This window comes from Rattus norvegicus, chromosome 16 (assembly GCF_021556685.1).
Source record: "Rattus norvegicus strain SHRSP/BbbUtx chromosome 16, alternate assembly SHRSP_T2T, whole genome shotgun sequence".
In the NCBI taxonomy this organism is placed as follows: Eukaryota; Metazoa; Chordata; class Mammalia; order Rodentia; family Muridae; genus Rattus; species Rattus norvegicus.
This window is the reverse complement of record NC_141549.1, coordinates 1,877,574-1,889,161: the sequence shown is the minus strand read 5'-3', so window position 1 is coordinate 1,889,161 and position 11,588 is coordinate 1,877,574. Positions and strand designations below refer to the sequence as shown.

General features: G+C 42.6%; 1 pseudogene; it reads right to left on the bottom strand.

Moving 5' to 3' along the window:
* Positions 1-4,930: 4,930 nt before the first annotated feature.
* On the bottom strand, positions 4,931-4,983 carry LOC148000350 (U6 spliceosomal RNA; annotated as a pseudogene).
* Between the last annotated feature and the right edge of the window lie 6,605 nt (positions 4,984-11,588).

Genomic DNA, 11,588 nt, shown 5'->3' with positions numbered 1-11,588 from the left:
CAGCCTTGGCAGGACCAAGGGTTTCCCCTCCCATTGGTACTCAACAAGGCCATCCTCTGCTACATATGCAGCTGGAGCCGTGGGTCTGTCCAGGTGTTCTCTTTGGATGGTGGTTGTCTTAGTTAGGGTCTTATTGCTGTGAACAAACACCATGACCAATGTAAGTTTTATAAAGGACAACATTTAATTGTGGCTGGCCTACAGGTTCAGTGATTCAGTCCATTATCATCAAGCGGGAGCACGGCAGCATCCAGGCAGGCATGGTGCAGGAGGAGCTGAGTTCTACATCTTCTCCCGAAGGAAGTCGGGAGCAGACTGAGCATCCCCAGGCAGCCAGGAGGAGGGTCTCCAAGCTCACCCCCACAATGACACACTTCCTCCAACAAAACCACACCTTCTAATAGTGCCACTCCCTGGGCCAAGAATATGCAAACCATCACAGTGGTCAAACTGTTGTTTTAAAACAAAATTCCAAACAATTGGTTTACCAAAAGAAGACTTAAGAACCAGTAGCTGTAGTGAAAGCCTGCAAGTTCAGAGTCAGAGAAAGCACCCAGTGGACCTTCCTCCTCCTCAATGTCCCAGAAGGAAAAAGCCCCTTCTCCTTTTCCACACTGTCTTGAATATCCTTCAACCCAAAGACCCTTCTTTCTTCCTTGGGTTTTCTTACATTCATTCAATGTCAACTGGTTGCTTGCTCTGCCTCCTGACTTAAATCATTGACTTTATTTAGCTCCTGTTTACAGAAAGCTCTTGGGTTAGAAGTATGTGCTAGGGGTGAACCACACCACAACAAGAAATGAACAGGTTTTCCCAGTTCACAATCTCAGGGTTCACAATGTGAACTAAATTGATAATCTACGATCAACCCCTGGGACCCACATGGTGGAAGGGAAGAATTAGCTCCTACGAATTATCCTCTGACCTCTTCACAGATGTGGTGGCACACCCTTGCCATTCCCTCACCCCAGTAAATAAGTGGAAAAGAAACTAAGCCCATAATTTTGTACTCCTACTTTTTTTTTTAAAGATTTATTCATTTATTATATATAAGTACACTGTAGCTGTCTTCAGACACACCAGAAGAGGGCATCAGATCTCTTTACAGATGGTTGTGAGCCACCATGTGGTTGCTGGGAATTGAACTCAGGACCTCAGGAAGAGCAGTCGGGTGCTCTTAACCGCTGAGCATCTCTCCAGCCCTTGTACTCCTACTTTAAGAAATATTTATCTAGGAGTTGTAGTGTGTATAAGCACTTGAGAGAAGGAGGCAAAAAGATCAGATACACAAGGCCAGTCTAGGCTACATGGAATCCTCTCTGTCTGTCTGTCTGTCTGTCTGTCTGTCTGTCTCTCTCTCTTACACTCCCCCCCCAACAAAGGAATAAATGTACTGAAATCTAGTGTCTCAACACATAAATGTAGCAATTCTTTCTTCTAAGGTGATTATAAAACTATATGACATATGAGATATTTTCTTTAATTCTTGAAATATTAATATCATGGACATTGTATTACCTTTATAATATTTTTTAACTACATAGTTCCTAGATAAATAGGCCAGTCCTCTCAAGTCAAGCAAGCTGGTGGAACCCCCAACTCCTGCTTATGAGTGCAAAATAAGACTAGACTTAAAATGACAATAATTGTATATATTTATTAGATTCAATGTTAACGATGCATATTATACAATGATTAAACCGAAGTAATTAATATAGCTACCCTTTGACCTATTGATAATCATTCTGTAGTGTTAATATTTACAAGTCTGCCTTAGCAATTTCAAAACATCCATTATGAACCCTTCTTATGCACTATATAATAGATCTCAGCTCTTACTCCTTCTGTCTGAAACTTTGTCCTCTCTGACCGGGCCTCTGGAAACTAGTGTTCTCTATTAGCACTTCAGATTTACTCCAAGAGTTAACATCTGAATGAGATCATGCTTTACCTTTGTGTATCTGGCTCATATCAGCCTAATATCCTCCAAGTTCCCCATGTCACTGCAAATGGCCGCATTGTGACTTGCTGACTGGTATATTCAGGAAAATGCCGTATTGTGGCTATCGTAAATGGCACTGCAGTGATCACGGGAGAGCTGCTTTCAGTTTTAGACTTGTTTCCTGATTCTGATTTCTGGGTGATATATTGGTTCTCTTTTTCATATCTTGAGGAACCTCCTTGTGATTTTTGATACAGATTACATCACTTGACAGTCCCTCCACCAGTGCACCAATGAGGTCTCTTTTCTTATTTTTAAAAATCCACATATTTTAGAACTTGCATACAACTGTGTATTATATGTTGAGCACAGTTCCTCATAGCTCTTTCTTTCTTTCTTATTCCTCTGATCCCACTTTTCTTTTTCTATTCTTACTGTAGTGACAGAGAAATGTTAATGATCCTCCCCAAAACAGACAGGAGCTGATCTGATACAACTCACAGCGAGGTCTTTATTTTATTCCAGCTAGCTAGGGCCCCCCAACACATCACTGTCGCAAAGGATGGTTTTGGTGGTAGGGAAGCCCCAAATGTCTATCAGGGCAAGGCTTTATAGTAAGCAACAAACAGGGGATAAGTGTGCAAGCATCTGATTGGAAAGCTACTGTGGCCTTTAACATGATTGGCCAGTGCTGGGAGTCATGTCATAAACTTAATTTTTGCTCCCCTTTGCACTGATGGTTGTTAGGCAGAGTAGGCTTTAACCTGGGGGTGCAGGTTTGTTGGGGGAATAACCTGGAGATGCTGGTCTTGTTGAGGGTGTAACCTGGAGATGCTGGTCTTGTTGGAGATTAGCTTAAAGACTGGAGCTAGGCTCGGGGATTTTGGGTGGCAACTTGGAAACTAATGCTAGGTACCAGCCTGTTAAGTTTACCTGAGTTTAAACTTAGGTCAGGTTCTCAAAATAGAGTCTGAACTTAAAAGATTTGACTTCTCATTACCAACACTTTTTGCTTTTCATCCTTCTATTTTCCTGTGTTAAGGATTAAACCCAGGGACTTGTCCTGCTGAGGAAGAGGCTCTGACACTGAACTTGTACTGTTTGCATTCATCTTCTCGTTCTGTTTTGATTTTGAAGACAGGGTTTTACCACACAGTAAGTCAAGGTCCTGGCTAGCCCTGGAACTCCATGCACAGGTCCAGGCTGGCCTCATACTTGTTGCAATCCTCCTGCCTCAGTGTTCTGCTGGGACAACAGTCACATGCCACCACTCCTAGCTCAACTGTTCTCTTATAGCCATCTGACAGGTGATACTCGATTACAGTTTCATTCTGCATTTGCAGATGATTGGGAACATTGAATGTTTTCTCATGTTTGTATATTTTCTTATGAGACATATATACTCAAATCAGTTGCCTATCTTTTTTTTTTTTTTTCCGGAGCTGGGGACCGAACTCAGGGCCTTGCGCATGCTAGGCAAGTGCTCTACCACTGAGCTAAATCCCCAACCCTCCAGTTGCCTATCTTTAATTTGGGTTTTTGTTTTATTGTTGTAAAGTTACTTAAATTCTTTATATAATGCAGATATTAAAATCCTATTTATTTTCATTTAATGAGAGATTTTTTTTAAGATTTATTTATTTAATGTGAGTGACTACACTGTAGCTGTCTTCAGACACACCAGAAGAGGGCATCAGATCTCCATGACAGATGGTTGAGAGCCACCATGTGGTTGCTGGGATTTGAACTCAGGACACCTGGAAGAGCAGTCAGTGCTCTTAACCGCTGAGCCATCTCTCCAGTCCTATGAGACAGAGTCTATGTAGCTCAAGCTGGTCTCAAACTTTTATATAACTGAGGCTGGCCTTGAACTCCCAGTCCTTGAGCTGCCTCCTTCAATGTTCTGGGATGACAAGTGAGAGCTACTATAACCCAGTCACATTGCCTTTAGAACTCAAACTATGATGGCTTAATTTTTGTGGCTCATTTTCTGCAAAGAGTAACTTCTCCCTCCACCTGCATTTCTGATAACACCCAACATACGGGCATTGCGGTTTTAGAAACAGTTCCTCCTGCTTTTCGTCCCAGCCTTCGTGATTTGCCACAGTTCTCTTGTCTCTTACCTTGGGAGGCTGTCCCTTCATTAGGCCTTGGTCCTGTGCTGATGGCTCTCACCATTGCTTTCACAACTGACTTTGGGAAGCGGTTGATATTCCTACAAAAGACTAAGACCTGAGGTTGGCTGTGATGATTGGCAGATCACTAGACTTCTGCTTGCAAGAAGCAAACATAGCAACTTACACCACAATTACCAGTGGCTACTCCAAGAGACTCATAGTCTAAACTGACTCTCAGAATGGCATGCACTGGTCTTCCAGAAACTCTACAAATACCAGATGGTATCCCTGTCCTATGTCCTACAAAAGGCAAGGCAGTAACCAGTGCAATTCTTTTTTTTTTTTTTTTTCTTTTTTTTCGGAGCTGGGGACTGAACCCAGGGCCTTGCGCTTGCTAGGCAAACGCTCTACCACTGAGCTAAATCCCCAACCCCTACCAATGCAATTCTTAAAGTCTGGGAAATTTCCATGGGTGGGCTTGCTATCCATCTGCTTGAGTGCTGACCAAGTCATCCATTTCTCATTCACAGCTTTTCCTCCAGCTTGGCCGGAGAAGCTTACACACTCCAGCAATCATCTTCCTACTTCCATGACTCTTGCCAAAACCATTCCTTTCCATTCTGCACAGATATCTAGGAAGCCATAAACACAGAACAACTTGAGTCCAAGAGAAGACATTCAAATGTAGAGAGAAATCAACAAAAACAGACCATGACAGAGCCATTCTTAGAAAGAAGTACTCATCTGCTTCACTTAATCTTTCCAGGCCTTCACCTTGAGTTAGACACGGTTGATTGTTTTGCATTTTTATGACTCAAGAGCCTACTTCAGGGTATTTCCCAAAATTAAGGTAGAATTAGAACTAACACAGTAATCTTCTCTGTATCGTTCCAATTTTAGTATATGTGCTGCCGAAGCGAGCACAGAACTAACACAATAAACGATCCTCCACCCTTTGAGAAATTAGTGTTTCTAGCTGATTCACTCATCAAGGTTAAAAAATAAATCCTGGCTTGGCCAACTTGCCTGTCATTTTATGTGTTTGAAAGCATGTCTCTCTTTCATTAGAGAGCTTGGAGGTTAGACTGCAAAAACCGAGCTAAACGAGCTAGGAAAAAGATGGTGCCTAAAGACAGAAAATACTTATTGAGGGTTAGTCTGGCACTGTTGTGTTCAGATGCTAAACATGGCCCCCCAAGATCTGGTTGCTCACAAGGAGCAGATCCTCATGTACACCAAGTGATACCATGTAGTGTGTGCTTCCCACATTAAAACTATTGGTCAAATAAAAGTGGTGGCAGTCAATACTGGACAAATTACCCCTAGTCTAATTTTCTAATGCTAGGCTGGCTACTTCCCCAACTATGCTCCCCAAATATTTGCTGTCTGTGTTTAATCCCGGGCTATTTTTGCTCCACCAGCCTGTCTGCAGGCTCCATTTTACTCAGGCACGTTCTGCTCCTGGTTCACCATTTCTAATGGAGACCTTCTTCACGGCTGGGGAAGTGCTAGCCAGCCTAGCACTAGAAAATTAGACTAGAGATCATTTGCCCTGCAATGGCAGTAAAAATAAATAATAAATCATAGCCTGAGTGAAATCACTCATTTAGAGTTGAACAGAGATAGAAATAACGTGTTAATCTACAAATAATGTCAAGTAGATTGCCATGTGGGAAGAGTTAGCCCTGGTGAAAGGAGTCAAGTTGACGAAGCCTACACCTTTCATGGGTAGATGATGCTTCTTCCAGAAGACAGAGGTTATGAAATGAAACCTTAAGCGCTAATAGGATGCCTTCTTATGTCTCATTGGTCAAAGACCCAAAGGTCCTCCAAACAAGACATGCTACTGCCACTGCTCCTGGCTGCTCCCATAACTACATGGTTATTATTATTACTAAAGACAAAACAGATTTTGGTTGCAGAATATAGAGAAAGAAACCTGGACCTGAGGTGAACACCTCCTTCCTTCAGGCCGGCTTCTGGAAGGTGCTGTAGAAGCCAGTGTCGGAGAGAAGTCATCACATGGTGGAACCCCCGGAGTCTGACTGCCCGGTTAGTGAATAAGAATCAGGCTTTCAAACATGTAATTACAGCAGGTGATCTGACAGGCAAGTTGGCCAAAGTGAAAGCTAAACGCTATCTATCATGCACCTTCCGAGCGGAACGTGTCCACTAGCACTGTAGTGGCAAGAAGGTGACAAGAATAACAAAACCTTTTTAAAATTGGATTTGAGATCGGTTCTACAGGGCAGAAACTCATACCTGTTACGGTAAATCTGGTCAAGCCTATAGCTAGCAAAGTCATAGGCCCTAAGAGAGGGGGAACTGTTGGCTTTGCTAAACAGACTTCCTTGTTAATATTTATGATTGTCCCCTCAGATTACTGCTATTCTCATCTTTGGTTATGGTGGCTTTTTTTTTTTGTAGTGGGCATCAGTCAACTCAGAGTCTCATAACTGGTTAAAGTGTTAAGAATAAGTGGATCTTGGCCTAAATGTGACATTGTACTGAGAACTTGGTGTCCTGTGTATGCCCTGTACTGACTCTAAGGGGCCACCCTCCTTTACGATCTATACAATATTATTCCTTTGCATGGATGTATTTAGTCAGTGCTCTACGGATGGTTGGACCCCAAACTTTGCTCATACCAATAGTATAATAGTTATCCTTCTGTGGATTAGAATATTTATGTAGTAAGAAAAAAGTAACTGTAATGTTAGTAATATTTTGCTTCAAATCCATGTAGTAAGAACTTGAGAGAGAAAACAGTTGACTTATACAGGAATATTAAACTCTATAAACCAAACGGTGCTGTGGCATATGCCTGTAATTCCAGTACTCAGGAGAGATACTGGTGGGTGGAGTCTAGTGACTGAGGCCAGACTGGGGCTATATAGTGAGATTCTGTTTCAAAAAAACAAACAAAAGAAACAAACGAACTCTAAAGCATTAACTACATACATTGTGCCTGAAATACATTCCTCCAAGCAACTGTTAAAAGGATGAAAGCCAAGGTTCCTCTCCCCGCTTGTCATCAGTTGGCTCTAGAAGGGTTTGTAGAAAGGCCAAAACGTGTTCTTTAAGTCTACAGAGGAGCTTTGTCACAGTGATCACAGCGCTTATCATTAAGGCCTTGCCTTGGCACTGAGAACTTCCCCTTACAGGGTCTGGACCTAAAAATACAGACACACAAATGTTCCTTTGTCATATAATAATTTACAAAAAGCCTTTGGTCATAGGAGTGGGGAACGTGTTTCCTTTGCCCTGCCCAGAGACTTTGGTCATCGAGTGGGGAACATGTTTCCTTTGCCCAGAGACTTTGGTCATCGAGTGGGGAACGTGTCTCCTTTGCCCGAGACTTTGATTCAGCTTTATTTTGAAATAAAGCCTTAGAAAGTTTTCAAGAATAGCACAAAGAACCACTTCTTTATCCAAATCCATTTAACATGCTTTATTACATTTTATTTCTTTATATATTTTTTTGGAGAGACTATGCATGTGGAGATCAAAGGACAACCTTCAGGATTTGGTTTTCTGTGTGGACTGAGGGACTCAAACTCTGGTGGTAAGGTTTGGCAGATAGAGCCTTACAGACCTGCTGAGCAACCTCACCAACCCCCCAACTCACCATTTTCAAAGTATTTTGCCTCTCTCTCTCTCTCTCTCTCTCTCTCTCTCTCTCTCACACACACACACACACACACACACACACACACACACACACATTCACCTTCTAAGTTTTTTGAGACATATATTTTTGGAGGCCTTTTTTTTTTTTTTTTTTTTTTGGTTCTTTTTTTCGGAGCTGGGGACCGAACCCAGGGCCTTGTGCTTCCTAGGTAAGCGCTCTACCACTGAGCTAAATCCCCAGCCCCATTTGGAGGCCTTTTTAAAAAGAAAACAAACTCTTAATACTCCAGTGCAGGGGTTGGGGATTTAGCTCAGTGATAGAGCGCTTGCCTAGCAAGCGCAAGGCCCTGGGTTCGGTCCCCAGCTCCGAAAAAAAGAAAAAAAAATATTCCAGTGCATATTTCCTTTAAAAACAATCTCCTAGCCAGGCAGTGGTAGTACACACCTTTATAATCCTTTTATCTTTTATTTATTTATTTTAGCATATTTTTAGTCTTATTTATCTGCAAAAGTTACCTTTATTTACCAGACCTAATTGGTGTCTCTGAGGCTCACCACCTCAGTCTGCTAACCTAGGACTAGTCCTGGAAGCTTCTAGCTTCCGTACAATCTTATCTAGGCTTAGAGAGGCTTACTGCCCAATATGCTCACACTTTCCTAGTTCTTTCTGAACTCTGGCTGGCTGGTTCAACTCAGCTGTTCTGGCCCAAACTCCTCTTCAAACTGACTGATTCAATCCGGCTTCTCTCTAAGACCAACATTTTGCTCTGCTTGGCCTCAGACTAACTCCATCAATCTGTTCTAATCTTGTGATTCCTTCTGTCTTTACCTATGTCTAGCTTGTTCTCTCTTCAGCCAGCGTCTGTAAAATTCTCCTGGTAAAACTGCCCTTTCTTTTTCCCCTTTCTGTGCTGCTGTCTTAAGTGGCCTCCCTTTCCTCTCTGGTCTCAGGAAAGTTGGGCATATCTTATTTTGTCAAATCTTTCTCTGGTTTGTTACTTTGTCTGTCACGCAATTAGACACCAGTTCCATGGTGAGCATCCTTCTATGAACTAACTTTACCTTCATTGTTTAGGATTAAAGGTGTGTGCTAGGGGCTGAGCCACAGCACAACTAGGAACAGGTTTGTTTGTTTTGTTTTGTTTTGTTTTTCAGTAAATGACACAGTCTTGGGGTTCACAGTGCGTTCAAATATCCTACAACAGTTCCCCATGAACTTTTAAAAGTAGCATCTTGGGATGGATCATATAGGCATTATAACTCATCAGTGAGCGTCATGAGGGAAGAATGATGTTCCTCAATACATGCTCAGTGGTCGTACTGATAAGTAGACACCTAAATGATTTTTGCCCGCCCAGACACCTTTTCTGCCTTGGCCACAGCTTTAGGGAGCTAGCCATTTTCCACTGGATACAGTTATTGGGACTGCCCTTCAATGTGTGCTGCACCCCACGAGATGAGCACGCAGTTCAAAGTAGTTTAGTCAGTTTGGAAGGAGAGGGACTCAAAGTTTAGAAAACGTCGACAGATTGCCTCCTGCCTGCCAGCTGCCCAGTGATGACACAGACTACCATTTATTGTAGCTCAGCCTTAGCGTATGCTATTTCCCAACGAGCTCGTGTCACCTAATTGACCCATTTATTCTCACCTAAGTTCTGCTGCACTGCCCGTTAGTTCCCTCTCTTTTAGACCTGGCACCGGTTTCTTCCTCCGAGTCTCCCTGGGCAAATCCCCAGCCTCTGACTCTTTCCTAGGGTCCCCACCTCTGCTCAGAAGTCCCACCCATACTCTCCAGCTCTGCTCTAGGCCCTTCAGCTTTTCATTAAACCAATCAGAAGGCGATGGAGACAGGTGATGCTTCATAGAAATAGAAGTACCAAAGTCCAGCCTGTACTCACATCTCTCCTAGTACAGAGATCAGCACTTGAATAATACAAGACGCACACATGCACACACACACACACACACACACACATATGTGTATATATAGGTACATACATTATACATATATATTATATGTATGTATATATATGATGTATATACGTTTTGAGACAGGACCTCATGTGGTCCATGCTGGCCTTACTAATTAATTCTGATTGATTAGTAATTAGTTAACTAATTATATTCAACTTCCAATCCTCCTGCATCCACTTCCTGACTGCTAGTGTTACAGGCACTCACCACCATGATCCAGTTTATGTGATAATGGCTTTGTGAATATCAGGCAAACATTCTTCTAACTGGGCTACACTCCAGCCCATGCTCATCCTATTTCTGAGACAGCCTCTCAGTGAACCTGGAGCCCATCACTGTTGGCCAGGCAAGCTGGCCAGGAAGCCTCAGGAGCCCACCTTCCACCTCCATTCCCAGCACTGGGATTACATGCATGTGATGACACGCCATACACCTGGTGCTCGGGGTCAGAACTTACGTCCTCACATTTGTGTAGCAAAGTACTTCAACCAATAAGCCATCATTCCAGCCCCCAGAGTTGGTTCTTTTTAATTTTGCTTGCAAACACAATAAAAGTTGGAATAAAAAATAAATCTGTCTTCAAAAATTTTCACCTTCTGAAGTTATATACCCAGTAGGCCTTGGGCGCACCACTCCCCACGGCTGGATACAGTGCCTTACAGGTTAAGCTCCGCTGTTTACTTTGCATTCCTTATTTATGCTCCCAGAAGTCACCATTGTAGAAAGGCAGAGCAGCCTGTTTACTTTAGCACCTTGGAACAGCTCCAGCAGAGGAGCCCTCAGTCAGAAGAATCTGAACTCCTTCACTCCCAGGGAGCTCCACCCAAATGTTCCCGGTCACACAACACAATCTGTCCTGAGCACAGTGGTTCATCGTGGACTACCTACCCGCCTGACTGACTTTAGGGCTGGCTACGAACAGGAAGTAACGATGCTATTCTTTGTTTTCCAAGGCAGTCTGTTCCAATTTCCTGAGTTAGCTGTGAGCAGGAGCTCACGCATGTACAAGAACACACTAATATCTTCAGAATTACATTCAGATAGTGCAATCCCAATTGTGTGTGTGTGTGTGTGTGTGTGTGTGTGTGTGTGTGTGTGTGTGCTGTTCATCAAAGCATAATCGAAGGAAAAGGGTCCCTAAGCTCATGTTGAAAGCCTTTTTCCCTCCCTTATCTCCTCCTCCTTCTCCACCCTCCCATCCCTTGCTTCCTTGCTCTCCCACCTCTCATTTTATACAGCGGTTGATTTTCTCAGCCACTCACGGAACACTGGCTTTACCTTTGCATAGACAAAACCTTAATCATTTAATAAATATCGCTAGCCTGAGGTGTAGTTCAGTGGAAGAATACTTTCCTAGTATGTTCAAATCCAAATTCCTGGGTTTGATCCCCCACACTGCAACAGAGTAAGAAGAAATGATAAAGAAGTAAACCAATGAGTATTTACATATCTGCTGTGGATCCAGAGCTGGCTAGGTGCTGACAAAATAAGAGAAAGCAGAAATAGATCCCTTACATGTTTATAGTCCTGAGCTCACACAGACCTTAATCAAGATGTTGTATCTAGACCAACGACTTGTTATTATTGCTAGTAACTAGAAAGACAAGTTCAAAAATAAGGGAGATTAAGAGTGAACCATTGTCTCCTAAACAAGCAAGCTCCATAATTCTAAGGAAAACCTTTTCAAAGGCTGGAAGATCCTTTTCCTCTTATCCTACCAACCCACACACAGGCTCTGAATTCACCTGCTGCTTCTCCCCCAAGACCCCAAAGTTCTAGTTCCCCTTTCGGAGAAAAACCTAAACATTTTATTTTTATTTTCTCAATCCATCAATTATCATTATTGTCAAAGCCAAATAGAAACTGAAAATCACATAGAAAGGATATTCCAAAGAATAAAAAACTAGCACTTCAAAGGCAAAACA